At 43.0% G+C, this 19,623-nt stretch overlaps 1 protein-coding gene across 1 annotated transcript in view; it reads left to right on the forward strand.

Annotated features, from left to right (window-relative positions):
* Positions 1-2,049: 2,049 nt before the first annotated feature.
* The window catches only part of ITGB6 (integrin subunit beta 6), a 549,576-nt gene continuing 532,002 nt past the window's right edge, over positions 2,050-19,623 (forward strand). Inside the window, exon 1 of the mRNA XM_085645463.1 lies at positions 2,050-2,321. The gene's annotated coding sequence lies outside the window, so the exon portion shown is untranslated. The remainder of the gene's footprint in view (positions 2,322-19,623) is intronic.

A 19,623-nucleotide genomic window follows, 5' to 3' on the forward strand; every position in this document is an offset into this window, starting at 1 on the left:
AATGCGTTTTGGAAATTCCTTCTTCAGTGTTTACCATCCGCACTGAGAGGGACCATTTAAATTTTATTTCATCATCAATTAATTGACATAGACAAGGGGTGTAAACTTTTAGTTTGTGAAATCACCATTGTGGCCATCTTGGAACAATGAATACACATATATATAGACAGTGGGAAAATTTAATAGCGTGCTGAATAACGTTATTTATGATGCATCCAGTAAATCATTCAATAAACTGCATATTTCTATATTGCCATTTCAAATTACAAACAAAGATCATGCAGTGACATTATCATTCATTATTCCACCGTGAATCCGCAACAAGGAATCAGTGCCAAATATGCATTTCATAATGAAGCCATCAATGGGCAACTGCCGCGCAGTTTATGATATTAAATACCATCACCCCATAAGTTAATATCTCGCCATGTATTGGCTTATATTTCTAATAACAGTCTATGCACAAGAAAAAGAAAAAGAAAAGAAAATTTACTTCAGTATAGGATCAATCACAGTATCATCAAGTTACTTTTTCTCATCTTCCTAAATGCACCGCTAACTCTTCCCCACTATTAAGACTATTAGGTACCTTAGTCTGTAGATCAATGATATAACGGGATTCTAACCTCCGTAATCTTTGCACCCTATCCCCTCCTCTCGGATCAATAGGTACGTAATCTAAACCAAAGTACTGCAATAGCTCCCTGTTGCTCTGGTGTTTGATGGAGAAGTGCCTGGCGACAGGATAGTTAACATCTTTATTTGTAATAGCGCGTAGATGTTCAAGAACGCATATTTTAACGCTGTGAATAGTGCTTCCTATATATCTGAGCCCACAGGGGCAAACCAGACAATAGACAGCGTGTGTTGTATGACATGTCAGAAATTTATCAATCAGCTTTGGTTTCCTCAAACCTGCTATCTGATAGGAGAGTACCCTTTTGCTATTGGCACAAGCCTTGCATTTCCCGCAGGGGAAGAAACCTTTCATGTCCTTAAGTGTCCCCGATCTTATCAATACTGCTGGTAAATGACTGGACTAATTTGTCCCTCAGAGATCTCGCTTTCCTGAACGTGATCAGAGGCGCAGAAGGAATATCTTTACCTATCACAATATCAGTATTAAGGATGTGCCAATTTCTTTTTAGCATACCTCTTAATGAGTTGGCATCATCAGAATAGGTCGTAATCATTCGAAATGTGCCTCCCTCCTCAATATTCGCAATATTGGCTTTGTCTTTCACTTTCAATAACTCCTTTCTCGGAATTCTCTCTACCTTCTTCAAGGTGACATCTAAGAGATCTCTCTCGTAGCCTATGGCCAAGAATCTGGCTATGCTCTCCAGAGTTCATAACCAAGTGAGCTATTTAGAGATGAGTGACTTGGTTCAATGACTGTTCGTCAGAGTTAATGCAGTGAAATAAGAGGAGGGGGGATTATGTAGAAATAGAAAGCAGTGGGTGTGAGTGGGAACATGTAAGCATGTGCGTTCATATCTGTGCAAACAGGTGAAAGTGTGTGTTAAGACAGCGTGTGCACGTTTCCTTTAGGCTTAGACATGCATCTTGAGGTTGATTGGCAAAGCTTTTCTGTGCATGAAAAAGGTCATAATTTACACATGTCAAAATTACGCACAGGTCACAAATCCAGACAATTCTAAGGAGTTGTCAAGGGCGTGCAATACAAGGTTTATGTGGTAGTTATATTCAGATCATTCACAAGTCTTGACAATAAAAGGCATTATGTTTTCTAGTGACGAGCATTATGGATTGTTGGCTGGGGCAGTCTCTGCTCACACTTCTACAGTCAGGGCACAAAAGCTGCTGCCACAGTGCATGCTTCCACAGCACGCTCCAGGCTGCCGCGCGCACTCCCACCGCCTCGAGGCCAAGGGCGGCTATCTTTCATCACCCGCACATACCCGCTCTCCCCTGCACTCCCATCTCCAGAATAACTAAGGCGCTGGCATAACTGAAACATTTGTCAGCCAGGAGTCTGGGCGCACATTTGCTCGTCAATCTAATTTTAACCGAGACCGAGACCCCCACAAGCGCGAGGTGGTTCGTGTAAATCAGGCAGACATTCTGTCGCTGCCCGGCACTTCATCTACCTGCTAGTGTTGCAAGCCACGTGCTCTGTGAAGAACACCGCTACTCGCCGGGACGAGGAAATTACAGCGGATCTCTTGCCTGCGGACTGCTGACGCCGGTGGATGTAATTCTTTTTATTACAACGATAAATGCTGCGTCTGCCAGAGGCTCGGAGGATGGGTGTCGAGGGCATCTCCGCGCGCTTTGAAGTTAAAGACCGTCTTTGAAAGGTGAGTCACGTGACGCGCGCCTCGCTTGCCAGGTGCCTCGGCGGCTGCCCGTGTTTGGGCCGGAGCCCTCAGAGGCGGGTGATCAGCACGAGCCAAAGCAAGCTCTCCCTGGGCATTCTCAGTGGGTGGCTGTGGGTATATTTATAGTTAGGTTATGTTTTATTCATATTGGTCTGACTTCACTGTCGAATATATTACAAAATGCACTGCACTGTATTGATATTCATACAGCGCTTTTCATACCCCGTACGAGGCCTAAAGCGCTTTAGTCCTAATGGCACTCTGGGTCTGGTGTACCCAAGGGCTTTACCTATTCTGTGTCTATAGGGAGATCCATAGATACCTGACGGCGTAGGTTTGTTATCATCTGGTCAATTGTTGCTAAAATTTTGCCATATTATGCAAATAATGCATAGAATGCTAATCTAAGGGGCAATTTATACCTGCACTAGCAAAGCTATTTCATACGTGACATAATTCTGTGTTATGTTATGTCATTTGCACTTACAGACCGCGCGATTACCCTTGGGTGTCCTGGTGCTATAGTATGGTCCTATAATGTCACCTTCTTATGATGTGATAACAAATCACAAGATCGAAGTAGGAAGTAACGTAATACACATGTTGCAAGGTTTGTGTCTATTATATCTAGGGCTCCCGGTTTTATGGTATTTATTTTTTGGACATGTCCGTCTGTATTTATCCATATTTATTTTTTGTCAACTTTATCTGTATTTATCCATATTTATTATGAATTATGTGAAAAAAATAAAGCTGAAACGGGTATATTTCCACATTTATTTAACCAATAAATATGCAGTCATGCTTGAATGCGTGCAAGGTTTCAGTGATATGAGCACCTGCAGAAGATAAATATGAAAATATGCACATTTCAGTATCAGCTTTGTGCAGATCTACTCCTGTTTAAGTCTCTTAACTAAAATGTCTCTCTTTTAACCCCTTTACCTATCAATACACACAGTTATTGGCCTGGCAGTCATGGTAAAGTGTATTTAGAATCACTCAAAAAGCACCCAATTTCCGTTTTTATCCACATTAAAAAATAAATACAGACAAGAAAATAAATGGTTTTCGGTCTGTAATTATATGTAAAAATCAGTAAAAACGGAAAACAGGGAGCCCTAATTATATCATATGGTGTAGCTTCCATGATAATGATTGATTTTATGGTTAAACAGAAAAAATATTTATAAAAACAGGATGCTGAACCCTGTACTGTACTGTTCAACTGTTACTTGCAAAAAGAATAGTATAAAATTGCAATTAACATAAGTAAGTAGGTGTGGCTTCAGTAAAAACATGATTACAGTTATAAAATCAAATTTTGTCTTCACGAGTGAGAGCTGGTGTTTGGTATGCTCAGCTGACAATGGGTTGTCGATTGCACAGAATGGTTAGACTCAAGTTGCAAGATTGTCAATAAAGTGTGTTCTATTTACTGTACATTAATTTCAGCTTTTGGGAATCTCCACCAGTCTGGTCGTTTTCAAGGTGTTTATGATCTTTCTGTGGTTAGAATTTTGGGAGCTGATCCACACAATATCCCAAAAGACAATGGTACAGCACTGACAGCAGCATATTAGGTATCCCCATATCTAGCTGTGGGACATGGGAAACAAGTGGCATTTAAACCAGTTTAAAAATGCAACGGAGTATTAAAAAGAATGCACGTCAAGGTTCAGGGCTGACTGACCATCCACATGTATTCTTAAATTATATTTGATAGCCTGTGCTTAGGAATCTAACTTTATTTTGGTGTGCCCTTAATGGAATGGGCTTTCAAACACTGCACAATTATGCAGGATACTTTATAAATATAGAAGTTGATATTAATAGAAAGTGTGGATTGCTAGCATACCTATATATGTCTTGTAGTGCTGTCAAAGCTGCAGGCTCGGCTCGATGCTGTTACAGAAGGGAGCTTGGATCAGATACCAGACTTCGAATATTTAAAAGGCACCCACATATTCAAATAGGGTCATTCGTATATTTGCATGTGAGGATGCACCACACAAATCAGGGAATATCTGTTGGTCCAAGCATGTTTCCAGTAGGGAGCATGCACCGGACTGATGCAGCTTCAGGCAGAGAGAAAGCCGGTTCCTATGGAGTTTCCTGAGATTCCCCACTGAGCCCCACTCTCTTGAGCCTCTAGGTGCGTCCATTAGCCCAACTCATCTGTCCTTTGGGTCACAGGCTTACGTGCTACTCAGATGACTTGCAAACTCTCATTTCACTTGACGACAGTGTCCAGGACCCCACATCCAATTTTGTACAATTGCAGTGGTTGAGCAGATTAGCTTAATATCATTTAACTTTAAAACTGACCAGACAGCGGCCCTTTAAGTCCCGCTCAGTGACCACCCTAAAGACCTCTGGTTGACTCATTTATGATGAGCATTGATTCTCATTCTATCAGTGCGGAATCTCGGAAACCCGCTTTTCCAGGATCCCCCCCATGTCTGCTCATGCAGCTAATTTTCTTTTACCTGCTGTCTTCTGCTTAAACCTCTTTATAAGATTCTTCCTTATCTCCCTTCTCACACTCCCTAACTAGTGGTCCAGTTTACTAGTCCTCCGTTGTCTTGGCTATTGTAATTTCCTCTTAAAGGGCTCTTTGGCCTTTATTCTACAATGTCTTCAGCGCATCCAAAGCTAAGCAGTTCGGGTCCCGCTTCAGCTCCACAAGCGTTCCTCTGCCTCAGCCTCCCTGAAATCTCTACGCTGACTTCCATTTGCCAAAACAGGTCATTTTCCAATCCGTGTGCATGAGGTTATGAGCTTCCCACCTTTTCAGTCCCCCATACCTGCAACTAAAGTTCCATCATTATTCCCCAGGCAGCAATGTCATGTCCTTGGAAGAACGTCTTCTAGTGGGGCTCAGGGCTCACCATTCATGGGCAGGTGGCTGGGCAGTTTCTGTGATTGTGCCGAAGATTTGGTACTAATGTTCATGTTTCAGCCCATAATCAGTCATTGCCCTTCTACAAAGCTTTAAAAACGTGTTTTTGTTTGTTTGTTGATAATTTAGATGTACCGACATGTTAAGACCCTCCCATTCCTCTCTTCCTGCAGCGCCAGGGCACCTTTTAGTATCAGCGGGCTTATGAATTTCAATTACATTGCATCACATTTGGACAGTGCAGGGACCTGTTTCACATATTTGCTGTCTTGTAACATTACAGTTGCTGTCACTTCACAGTCAAGGTGTGTAAAAGTGCAAAGACCAACATTTTGCAACATCACATCATTCTTGTGTAAACTTCACAAATTTTGCAAATTGGAAAGATAAAAAAGCTTTCGAAAAGCATGTCAAAAAGAGACCCTGCACAGCAAGTGGAAAAGGGAAATGCATCAGCTCAGGGATGCACGTGCACCGATGCTGCTTCTGATTCCTTACCTCCAGAATACCAACCCCAAGACGCTTTGTGCACATCAACACACTGTGTGCCAGGCATCATCTGCTCTGTATGGTGGATGGACCGCCGGCTATCGTAATGAGGGCCAAAGTTTGGGGAAATCAGGAAACTTAGACTTCCCTTTGCAAATTATCAAACTTTTTGACCCCCCAAGCTTGCAGGCAAAGTTTTTAATGTTGCCTTCCCTAATGAAAGTATGCCAGCTTTACTGCTCACCGATATACCTTCCAACCAAAAAGCAATCACTGTTTATGGCTACAGTCACAGCCGGTGACAAGGCACCACATATGACTGCATCCCTACAGATTGTATAGAATGACAACCAAGGCACAGAAGACTGTAATTGGCAAATTGTAGAGTCGTTTTGCTGCATATGCTCTATGCAGACTAGTTCTATTGTTTTCAATGGTCACCGTGCACCACTGCACTGTAGATTAGCAAGTTCTACACCCCCTTGCGAATACCAACAATATGAAATATTTATGTGTAAAGGGATAGTCAACAACGGCTGTGCTTGGACTGATCAGTGAATAATATGAAAAATGTAAGTAAACAGGATGTTCTGCACTGGAGCTAACAAGATGCTGTCGATGATGGCTGTTGCAGGCCGGCCAATCAGTGTGCTCTGTTGAAGTTGGAAAGAAGCCCCTTCCCCCTGGAGGAGTTGGAGATCGTTGAAATGAGGCAGTGGTCTGCATCTAAGTCTTTGACTTTAGGAAGCAAGCCAGTAAGTCTTCACCTTCTGACAGATATTAAATGTATGGCGCATACATGTGAAAAGGGCTATTTAGCACTGTCTGCCCTTGAACTCATCTGCAAAAACTTTGACGAATGGGAGTAAACTGACTGTTCTGCACCAAAGATATCCCGATGCACCAGGAGAGGGCTGTTACAGGCGTGCCATTCAGTAGGAAATCCTTCTGTTTACATTTCTTTGATCATGTTAGGTACATTTGTAATTAAAGTGGTAAACACATAGATATCGTTTAATTCAGATAAACTCTTTCTCGTTGATTCTCATTGTTGAAATTGACCACCAGGATCAGGAGAGCACATCTTCAGATGACCTTAAAAAAAGCTACAACGATAGTTTCCAGCATGCACGACTGTTATCATCAAGGCTGTCAAATAGGCAGCTTCTGTGAATGCAATTAACAGTGAAATATGCATCAGCTTAGATTGAAAAGAGACTGGTGTCCAATAAAAACATCATTCAATTATACCATCTCTCTTGTTTGAAAAATCAAATAAGAGACACACTTTTAGACACTTTATTGGATATTTTTCCTGTTTTGGGGTTTTCTTACATCATTTACCTTGATTATTGAAATATCGTGCGTTTTTTATGTCACCGCTGACATCCCATGACTCCTTTCCACCCTTTTTCATTGCTCTTTAACATTAGGATTTGATGTGCCAAAGAAAGAAGTGCCCACAGGGCACAACGGGTGTTATAGCTTTCTTTTTGCATTTCTGTATGACAGAAGTGGGTTTCAGAAGCTTTAATGGCCCCTTATGTAATCCTCTTGCAAGGCACACATTTCAGTCTGGCTTAATGTAAAGAGAATATTCCCTCATTTGCATGGCGGCGTGGTCCCTTGTAAATAAGGGAGCACCTTTCCTGTGTGCCTACTCCATATTACCAGCACGGTGTGCTGGCAGACATTCTCTTGTGAGGCACCCAACTGTGTCCCACCAGATACACGGTTCACAAGTACGGCATTTCCCACACTTGCCCTTTTGGAGGGTCACAGCCTAGTAGAGCCACTGATGAGCCTCCCTTCACAGGCAGACCTCCTGCAGGAAAGATGCGGGGGTATGCGAATGTCCCCTCATTATTCCCTAGTCACCCTCTCCAGTACCATTTTTAGGTCTCGCCTGAGGAAAGCAGACCATGCGCTGCGCTCGTCAGAGAGGACCTTTTGGAATCGATTCTCCCCGTGGTCTCATGCACACACCTGCATGGACAAAGATGGCTGCTCTCGCCATCTGTCCAAAGCAGACAGCATACGCGTGTCCGTGGGAGAATGGACAGTCCGCCGCCATCTTGTTCACGCCTGCTTCCTTCAACTCTGGCTCCGGGGTGCTTTCACTTTAAACAGTGCATGCACGCGCGCGTCTGACCCAGAGTTGAAAGGAAGCCGGCGCGCAACAATTTACAGCCGAGATGTCTTTATCTAGTATTGTTTAGCGAAATGCAATAGTGTACGTGCAAAATAATAACGGTAACTGTAAATTGGTTTATGGTTATTTAAATTATAAAGCTGAATGCGCGGCCCTCGAGTGTACATATGTCTGATGGTATTGTGTGGCTCAATTTTGTGTCCAATATTAAACCACGCATACTAGCTTGTGGAAAGGTGAACCCAGTTTTCAAGCCTCGGACTTGAACTCTGCGTTACCCCTGCAGTTCTTGGCCTCCTCGACGCCTGCTCGTGTCCAGCATTACGTCAGATGTCCGCGGCGGGAGAGGCGCTCGCATCAGCTGTGCACTGTTTTGCTAATGCAGCGCGGAGACATCAGAACGGCTCTCACAAACCTCATCCGCAGCTCCACCCCGAGGCCCCGTGCATCCACTTACATTTTCCTCGGCGCACTCCGTGGACGCCTGCCTCTTCGGCCACAGCCTCTGTCGGTCCTGCACATAGCACACCGAAGGTGAAAACTCCAGGAGTTAATCTACCTCACCGCTCACATGACCTCTCCTGTCCCTCGCTGCGAAAAACACCCCTGTGCATTTCTGGAGAGCTTCCTCCTCACCACCTGTCAGGCTCCTGTGAGGGCCCTCGTGACACTGCAGGTATCTGGACTGAGACAGAAGGAATGACACCACCGCCCCTCCTGTACCGCGCCAGACGATGCCCTCGGAAAACAGAGGCTTAATGTAGGCCACGGCGATCCAGGGGGAAGGAATCTTTGGGGCCCCCATTCAGCTCAATGTCTATGAAGTTATGGGAGATATGGAGACCGAAGCATATTGTTGTGTAGGGAGCCCCATCATTTTGTGTTAGAGCACGGTCAACAATCCTTGCACGTCTGTGATACTCCTTCGTGACACTACTGCACCTTCTGAGAGCTCCCTCCTAAAGTTACCAGATGACGCCCTGTCATCCGTGAGGCAGCCTTCCAGCCTTGGACTTTCCCTCGACCACTGAAAGCCTCCTGGAAGCTGCACTCCCTGTTCAATTATACTGAACTAGCTGGAGTAACAAACCTGAAGCAGTGATCAGTAAAAGGAAAGCCCGGGCCTGGATCAAGGCACCTCTGATGACATGGAGTCACCTGGTGATTTCACCCCACCACATCCTGTGCACATCCTTTGAGACCTTCTACATTAACTAGATACATATTCCAATGTGTCTGTAGTGGACACACCCCCTGAGACCTTTTTCATCACCCCAGGTAACTCTTCTGTGACGCCGCCTCAAAGACTCGGTAAACAGCCCGTCAGAGCTCTCTCAATAGACCTACTGCCTAGCCCGCCAGATCTTTCCTATCCACCCTGAACGTTTCATTTGACCCTAAGTGCTCAGGAAATCTCATGTGACACATCCCTTGCCAGGACAATTACAATATCCATTAGATCTCCCTCGCCAGACCCATCACCAAGCCTGTCCGATCCCCCTTCACCAGACCCATCACACAGCCTGTCAGATTTCTCTCAGTAGACCCATCACACAGCCTGTCAGATCTCCCTCGCCAGATCCATTGCATAGCCTGTAAGATCCTCACTGCACCCTGTGCATTTTATTGAAGGCACCCTGACCTCTCCTGCACATGTCCCCATTACCTCCCTTTCAACATTCTTCGCACACCCGAGATCACCCTTCAATTATGTCCATCAGTAACCTGACATACAATTCCTGCGAGAGCACACTCCCCAAATCCCAGATATGTCACCAGATCATGTACGTGTCATGACATCTCATCTCACACAATGCACTCTGTACACCACCCTACATTTCTCTGGGAAAAAGGGATTTTTTTTTGTATTCTTTGTTAATTTATTTATTTATTTGCTATAAACAAATCTTTTAACTGCAACAAGGGCACAACCCCTTAAAAGAATAAGCATTTGCAATGCAATAGGTCTCGCATTTGCGTGAGTTTGGGCTATTGGCATTGTAAATAAAAATGCCTTTTATTTATATGTTGTCATTTACAATGCCAATAGCTTAAACTCTCGCAAATTGCGTGACCTATTGCATTGCAAATGCTTGGTTAAAATTGGATGCAGGGTCCCAGTGTACGCTTCACCCACCCAACGAGTCTGCACAGTGACACAGACCAGGCCCATTCATCTGATGGGTAGTCGTTATTAGAAGGTGAAACCCATAAAAAAGAGTCCAAGGGTGTATTCTGAATGCAAAAGTCCCTTTTTCATTTCTTTCCCTGGCTACTGAGCTTAGCACCCCGTTTTTGACTCAGTGAATAATATTTTAATAGGGAAATATGATCTGTTAATTCCCCAATTCCTGTACTCTTCCCCTGCAAGGAAGATCAGTGTTTATATATAAACTATTTTCTTTGAGTGCCCACAATATAGAAATAATGAACAATTGAATGAGGGCCATAGTGTACCAACACGTAACACAAACGTGTAGTTTAATGTACCAATATGTAACACAAACATCTGCAGTTTGGGTGTGTCTGCTTGCAAGAGTAACAGTCATACATTATACAATTATGAAACACTATTGAGAGAGAAACACTCTTACTGTTTTGCAGGGCTTTAAGTGGGATGAAAAAACTGGGGGGTCTCTCAAAGGGGCGTGGCCAATATAATTAAAGGCGTGGCTTAAAACACAAGCTAAAAAGCTGTGCTTAGCATAGTGTGCTGCAAAACTTGTATTTTGCTGTTTGTCATTGCATCCAGATATATGATACAACAAGTAACATCATACCTACAACAAGTTAGGACTATTGGCTTTGTCAATGGTTGTTAGTTGCATAAGATAAATAAGCAGCAACTCTGTCTGGCTTGTATTTAATGTTGAAAAAGCTTCCATTTAAAGCCCTGGTGACACCACGACAATGTTGCTGCTCCTGAGTTTCAAAAAGAGAGGGGAAATCCAGAGAGAAAAGGACTCTCTTTCTCTTACAACGCTCACCTGGCATGATGTCTCCCGAGAAGTGAGCAGTGTGAGCAGTGTGCCTGCTGTCACTGCAGTCCGGAGAAAAATGGACCGCCTGAACCAGGGCACAAGACAGAGCCCGATAGAGACCCGTTTCGAGGCCCCCTTTAAAAAACTGCCGGTGTTCAGACCCGGTGAGACCCGTCCCACTTAAAGCCCTGCTGTTTTGGCCTCTTCCACTCTTGAAACAGCCTTTACAATGCCGGAATTAGCACACCGTGCCTTTACCATGCACATTTTTACCACACATATGCCTTTACCACACATGCCTTTACCATGCATGGTAAGTCTATTTGAGGTAAGTATAAATGTTTGTGTGTGTATGTGCATGTACACATATGTATCATCTCTCATTGGTGGTCTCAGTTAACCATAAATAGTTGCAGTGGCTAGATAATAAACAGGACTTGTAGATTAAGTCATATTTTAAGAGATGTTATAGAGGTGTTTATGTATTGAAGTATTGAGTGAACAGGGTCCTGCCATGGCCTGACTATGCGACAAGTAATACAACGATGCCAAAGTCTATGGTTGCAGAAGGCTAAGCGAGATCTCAGCTTTTGTGGTTGCCAACTATTTCTGATCCGTCAACATGGAGTCTTGGCATTTGCAAAGGTTTGGGGCATGGGGAGGACACATAAGCCCTAACGTAGCACCTTATCTGCGTCAGCTGGGATGTATGTCGTTACAACGCACACTTTTACAACGCATGCACTTACAACGCATTTTTTACAACGCACAATCCATTACAACGCATGACATTACAACGCATGACACTACAACGCATTTTTAAAAAATACCTTTACAACGCATTCCATTACAACGCATACTACCATTACAACGCATACCATTACAACGCATAATATTAAATTGCATTTAAGGTAAGTATTAGATAGTATAGGGGTAAAAATTACTATTCTAACTCCAGGGGGTGCAACAGTAGGGAAAGTGTTGGATAGTATAGGGGTAAAAATTACTATTCTAACTCCAGGGGGTGCAACAGTAGGGTAAGTGTTGGATAGTATAGGGGTAAAAATTACTATTCTAACTCCAGGGGGTGCAACAGTAGGGTAAGTGTTGGATAGTGTAGTGTAATATTATGCGTTGTAATGGTATGCGTTGTAATGGTAGTATGCGTTGTAATGGAATGCGTTGTCAAGGTAGTTTTTAAAAATGCGTTGTAATGTCATGCATTGTAATGGATTGTGCGTTGTAAAAAATGCGTTGTAAATGTAGTGCGTTGTAAAAGTTGCGTTGTAAAGGTATTTCCCCGCGTCAGCTGTCACTGATACCCAGAGAGACGCCATTTGAGGGCAACTTCATCCATGTGCGAAAAAAGTCCCCACACCCTGATAACCCCAATATTAGAAGAGCAAGAAAAAATGTCTGCCTTCAAGAATTTGATTAAAAGCCACCAGTTCAATCAGTTTAAAACCTGGTGGCTGGCAAGGGAAGCGGGGATGCCTCTAGGTGTAGGCTGAACAAGTTTCGGTTATGCGGCACAAGTGTCCGTAAATAGTGTGCTCACACATCCTTGGCTGTGCTCAAGTCCCTGTGCAAACATTGCCAGCCAGCAAGTTGCATATCAGCAAATCTTAGCACATGGGAGCATATTTTCAATAAGTCTGAATCTAAGGCCACGTGTTAGCTGAGGCATTAAGGGGGATTACTAGAGAGCAGCTGATGCGCCTAACTCGAAGCTGTGACCTGCGCGTGCTACTTGATTTAAAAGTGCAGCAAGACGCCTGATGTCAAGGGCAACATATTCACCCTCCTCTCCTGAGAGAGTGCCACCGGCCATTTGTTAAACTCAAGCATCACTTGACATTTCATTTACCCGCAATTTGTACTCCTACCACACAAATATAAATAAATGGTCGAATTTTGGCAGCAGGGCTATGCAATTACATTTATACACGGGGCATATGTAGCACGCTTCTGGATAAATGGCTCCGATAAATGACAGAAGCTTTTATTTCAAATTAATATGAGTGACCTCGGCCATTGTCAAACATGACCCCTGACCTTCAGAGCATTAATTCACCTATGCACGTGAAATATGTATGTCATGAATGGTAATTATGAGCTGTATTACAGGGAAGCTTTTTATAGGCTCTTTGGAGAGACTTTTAATTAATTCTCTTTTTTCAATTATAACTTAAATAAAATGCATGGATAGATATAACATTTAACGTGCTGTACAGCGTGAAGGGGCCGAAATGTAGGTGCACGGGAGAGGCGAGAAGTGAATATGTTTTTTTTTTAAAGGCATGACCAGAGTTACACTTTGGGAATTGTGGTTTCAGGGTTTTTATGGAGCTTTTTCGCAGCAACCTACGTAGAGTTCAACTAGAGCATTTTTGCGATTTGTTCCGCAGATTTGGTCTGTCTGTAGATTAGCCCTTGGAACAGCTGAGGCACGTGGATTTGCAAGCTCTTTATGTTAACGCAGCACCGTTCCGGCGCGCGCCGCCGCGCGTGATGCGCACCACCTGAATCATCGCTATCGAATGGGATTACTCACAGGCCCTGAACCCCTGGCCAACTCTTCAACCCCCGGACCGATGATGAAGAGTGCTGCTGCGATAGGCCAGCTGGCCCAGATATCCGTCGAGCGAGGAGAGCGGATTGTTAGGGTTTCTTACAACACAATAGTTTTCAAACTAACCAGGGGGCATATTTACAACAGACGGCGATAAATATCACAAAGCGCGCTTAGCGCTTTTATATTTTATCGCCATGCTTGCGCTGTATTTACAACGCATAGCGCAATGGCGATATGAATTCCAGCAATAGCGGGGTAATCGCCGTTTTGCAGGAACATCGCTGGTCTTCCAGCGATGTTCCCTGCAAAACGACGATATGCTTGTTGATACGACCATGTGGTCGTAACACAAGAATCCACCCCCCATGTTAGGTATGGGTTAGTCATGATTTTGGCAGATGTTCGTTTTTGGCGAAAACAGCGGTGTTCGCCCAAAACTAATGTATGCTAAAATGCGTGGGCCACCTTGTAAATATCGCGATGTGCACATCAGCGATATTTACAAGGTTGTACTGTCCAGTGATGCCCACTTTGAGCAAAGCGAGGCGTCGGAAAAAAAGGGTGCTAACATGCGCTAATGCATGGTAGCACCCTCTTGTAAATAGGGAGCTATGGCCCTTGTAAAAATGCCCGTACATTCTTTAGGGGGGCGTAACACCCCACAACCCCCTGAAGCTATGCCCCTGCACGCACGCACTCTCTCTCTCTCGCTTTGTAGATTAACGTCAGAGCTGTCTTTTGGTACAGTAGTAAAATACAGTACCTCAAGAAACTCCTTATAAAAAGGCATACTTTTCCATCGTTGACAGTAACTCCAAGTAGAATCTGCATTATATATCTAGCTGGCCCTCCCGGCCTTATACAGGCAACCCACTCACCTTTGTTACATGTGTGAGCCTCTGTCTTTTATCACACAGATGATAGGTGTGGACAGACACTGCCAAAGAGCATAGCCTGCCCTCTTTCTTCATATCTGCTGAAAAAAAGACGAGTCTTTCATAACTTTTAGGACCATTTTGTCTGCTTTCTTGTACTGTTGTGAAATATTGCTGCATTATGCATAATCCCCCACTGAACAAGCATCAGGTACAAAAAATTGACTTTTCGAACAATGCATTATGATGACATCAATGTTTTCCTTGCTATATTAGCTATATGACGTTGAAGGGAAAAGGGATATAATTAGGCACCTGGGAACATTGTTTAGCGCGTGCAAACACACATGCACACTCACTAACACAAGCAAGCATGCACATGTGCACACACACACACACTCACTATTATTTATCAGATTAACTTGAGAGCTGTCACTTGGTGGGGAAAATAAGCACATCGCCATTTGAGAAAGCTAGAAGTTATCACAGATTTACATCAAATCCAAGTATATCAGGAGCAGTTTACAGAATGTTAGATGGGTCACGTGTATCTTGGCATTGCAGTGAGTGGACTTGTTAAGTAGGTGGGGGGGACAACTATTCTGTATGCAGGTCACTGGCAGAGTGGTGGTGGAGGGGAAAGGCCTGCCTCATTTCAAGTCTCTGGAGGGCATTTGGTTTTTGTATGTCACTAGTAACATCAAGAGCAGGTTAGACTCATTCCGAAGAGGTGGGATGGACCGTGTGTCGGTCGCCGTACAGAAAGCAGGTCAGCCCCACACCAATGAGCCATGTGTGCAGGGGAGCAGGATTCTGAATGAATGGGTTACTTACCAGTAATTCCACTACTCTGTGAACAAACTTCCTCATTTCAATCATTTCATGCGAACCATGCTCACCTCCCTCAAACAGAATATCCAACGCAAACAACCCCAGTCCCCAGAAAAACTAGCCCCCTCTGATCACATGAGCTATAAAACAGACCACACACCATCAACACATCCTGTTCATACTAATACCTTGACCATATCTTCCCTCCAATCCCTTAAGTGGGCCTGACACTCACTTGAAGGGTGGAATTACTTTAAGTTTTACATTTTTGCCTTCTTTATTACTTGTAATGAAAGCCCAAGCTAAAAACGGGATGATTGAAGAAATAACCCAAGAACAAATAACTCTCAGAAGTTTAATAATAAAACACAAAATAACTCTGCATATTACACCATAGTAGAGAGGACCTTGGAACCATGAAATTATGTAAATCCACGTTATGCACAATCATGTAGTGTTTTACAAAAAATGAGGCACATGCCAATTAGCAACTTAACAATTCTCCGTTAGAAAAGCACCCTGGAATTTGGCCCATGATGCTGACGGAGACCCAGCTGATTTCCGTTGGGCACCAAAACAACAAGGAATTTTAGAAATCTGACATGCCAAATATATCAAATACATGATCCCATGATGTAAGGCCTTTGTAGAAAGCTTACACTCTTTAATGCTAGCCTGAAATTCAAAAGAGGGAATCAGATTTCCTCACTGAAGCCACTCTTTGCAGATAAATTAAGAGGGCTCTTCAAAAGTCCAATTCCTGTTCCAATTGAAAAGGGGAACACACTTTAGGCAGTCAAGAAGCCCCCAACCTAAGGACCACTCTTTCCAGAAATACTTTGAAAAACAGTTGTCTACCAGAAAGAGAGCCTAGTTCTTCCAGATGTTTAGCTTAAGTGGACTCAACCAAGGAAAAACCTCTTAAGATTCATGATTTACAAATTCACTGACTGCCCAGCTTCCAAAGAAGGGAACTTCAGGGCTTCTAGAATCACCGTACAATCCCAGCTAGAACTACAGACCTGACCAAGGACTGGTTTACAGAATTCTTTAAGTTAGTAAAGACCAGAGAACCACTGTCCTGAAACCTTCCCCATACTCCCACAAAGCCCTAATCGATGCTCATTGTATACTGGGAGTAGAAACTTTAAGACCCAGCTCAAACCTCCTTGTAGAAAAGAAATGATATTAGCAAGCTTCCCCAGCTTAGGATCTAAGCCTTTCTCTTCAAACATCCCTGATGGAATTGCAATGATGTGATGAAGATTTTAAGGTTGATCCAATTCTAGAAGCATGCGTTTCAACTACCCTTTTCTCCACAGGCTGACCAGCTCAACGTTCATGCAGCTAAGCAGCGTCATGTTGGAACCTCCCGAAGAAGAATTTGGTTACTCAAAGGACACAGAATAGATGAAAGAATTAGCGCTGGGCGTGTTATCATTAATGTCAGAAGAGGATACCAGGATGAGCAGGGTCAAGCTAGAGAAAAATCACTGTTATTCCCTCCTTACTTGACCCAGTAATTTCAATATCAGAGGGAATGGGGGAAATGCAAACAGAAGACCTCTGGGCCAGAGGGCAAGAAAGAACATCTATTCTCTAGGAACGTTCCTCCATGCTCCTTCAACAGAATCTTGGAGGCAGAGAATTCTCTTGATTGGCAGCAAGACCTACCAAAGATGTCCCACATTTGTGATTCAGATCTGTAAATAGCTGAGGGTCTAGACAAATGTTTTGCAAGGAGGAGAATTTTTAGCTCATATTGTCCACCAAACTATCCAGGCCCCCCTTAAATGTGAATCACTCCAAGAGACTCTCTGCCCAACTGAAAATCGAGCTTGTGATCTTGCACAGGCAAGAGATCGATTTCTCCCCTTCTATTGATATACAAGGTTGCAGTCATATTGTCTATCCAAATCAGAACTTCTTTCTTCACAACAAGCGGGATAACCCCAACAACGCGAGACAGATTATCTTCAGCTTCTTCCAGGTTGATGAGTGTCTCCTCTCGAGAAGAAATCATCTCTCCTGCAGAACCTGGTCCTCTATCCATGCTCCCAAGTCATGGCCACTGACATCTGTTGCAATCATTGTCCTTTCTGGGGGGAGAGCAAAACACCTTCCATTGGATTTAGAGGATCAAGCAACCATCTCAGTTCTTTTTTGACCATCTGGTCCACTGGGATATTTCGACCGAAGTCTTGACATGGAGGAGAATGTGATTTACTACAATTTACAAGTGATGTCGGCTTCATGGTATCACATATACATTCGCTCCCATATCCCCTTGATTTTGTAACTAGGATCTTGCCTTTGGAGCTTCCTGAGAGAAGATGGTTTGAACATGAGTCTGGATTCTTTCTGGATTTAATTATCTTATGTGGTAGAGTCACTAGCCCTAAATCTGATCTGAATCTGACTCCTATGAAGTCATTGTCCTGGGAAAGTCCCAGTTGCAAATTCTTTAGAATTATCAGGAAGCCCTGACTTTGAAGTCTCTCAATTCCTCCACTCATGTCTTGCAACAGCTGCTCCCTGGAGACAGAATGCACTAACTAGCCATCTGGATTCAGTAAAATCCCTTCTTTGTGAAGAAGCTCCTTAAGAGGAGCCAGGACTTTAGCAACAACTCTATGAGCTGATTTCAAACTAATAGAAATAATGGAGACTTGGAAATGGAGGTCACCTGTTGGGAACATTTAGAATGGATGAATAGGGATATGAAGTTATGAATCTTGAAGATCTAGCAAAATCATAACATTTAAAGATTACCTTTAAGGATTACTTTCTTTAGAGACTCTCTTTTAAAACAGGTCATCTTGATCCAAAAGTTGACACTCTTTAAATCCAATACTAGTCAAAAGCCCCAATGGCCTTCTTGACCACATAACCAACTAAATAGATTTCCTTTTCTGGTTCTTTGGAAAAGACACGAATGCAGTCTACTTTCCTTAAAAATGAAAACTATATTCCTATAATGTCTCTTGCTTGAATCTGTTCCTTGCAATAGGAGTACTCGGTATGCCTGAATATTGAAGTAAATAGACAAAGTCTATTAGATAACCTTCTCTCATAATACCCAGAACCAGATATCTGTAACATCATTTTCCCAGACCTCGATACATTTCAGAATCATTCCCACTACGTGATCCAGATCTACTCCCTTCTAGATAGTCCAGACTTCTGCTTTGGACCAGAAGATTGTTAAGTAGATTCTGTCTTCTTTGAAGTGCTTTTTAGGCTGAAAACATCTTTTGTGAGAAGATCATTAAGATTTGGAAAAGTTCTTAAGAACATCATACCGTTATAATGTAAAGAGTGCTTTCAATCCTTGAATGCTGTAGTGACCTTTTTTAACACTTCTTCACCTAACACCTTTTTACCCAAAAAGGTATCTTCAGCAATGAAAACGTCTCCACTTTGTTTGCTTTCCAGTCTCTTATATACTTACGTCTACAGGCTAGTACTGAAGTACCTTAAGCTAAGGTCCAAGCTCTGATGGCATTGTAATATATAGATGACATGAAAAGGGGCTGCTGTTTCATGTGGACCAATAGATCAGAGCAGTTCTCACCTTGCTACACAGTGACTGCCAAACATTCAAAATCCTTATCCAATGATTGTGAATATAAATAGCATAGGTACCAGTTCTAACTGCTAAGTTGTTCTTGCAAAGGATTTCTTTAGCACACTCAATCCACAGAATGCAATGGTGAGCGGTCTTCAGATTTTACGAAAGTGGAGCCATTAAGGGTTTCTAGCCTTGAATCTATCTTTATTACATGAGGTAGGACATCCTCTGCCTCTTCAAGCACATACATACTATACACGATTTGAGGAATGTTGAGGTAATCAAAGTCCTTCTATTCTCTTAGGATTGGATCTTTAATTTTACCGTGCAAAGTAGAGGGTCTGTGGCTGGAAATTCCAGGGTCCCTCCTTTATGTGATCTAAAACTGGGCTTACTTCTTCTTTTTCTAATATATTTGCCTGCAGAGGAAGTTCTAGGAACAACTTCTTCAGAGCCTGATGAAAATGAATAACATAAGTCTTGATTCTTACAGCCTCTCTCACGTCTTTTGCTTTCCTTCTGTTTTCCTGAAGCCAATGCTTGGGTCTGCTTGTGTAATCATCTTATGACATTTCATCATCAATCATATTTCCAGGTTTATCTGGAGCAGAAATGGGAGGTGATTGCCTAGAAACACTCCCGCCCCCAGCTTTCTTCATCATCTGCAGAAACTGGGGACATATTATGTCTTTTTGAGGCTCTCTCCCGTTCCATGTTGAAGTGAAAATAAGCCTCATAGTCCCATTCTGGATACAAAATAGAGCCAGCCAGGCTACAAATGCACCAATCATAAATACAGCATGATCAATCACCTGGCAATGCAGAATAAACATGTTGCTAATACATTTGTGGCCAATGAAAAAATAATATTAAATAAAAAACGAAATGCACAAAAGCTTGAAAAT

The sequence above is a fragment of the Triturus cristatus genome, chromosome 3_1, assembly GCF_964204655.1.
Source record: "Triturus cristatus chromosome 3_1, aTriCri1.1, whole genome shotgun sequence".
In the NCBI taxonomy this organism is placed as follows: Eukaryota; Metazoa; Chordata; class Amphibia; order Caudata; family Salamandridae; genus Triturus; species Triturus cristatus.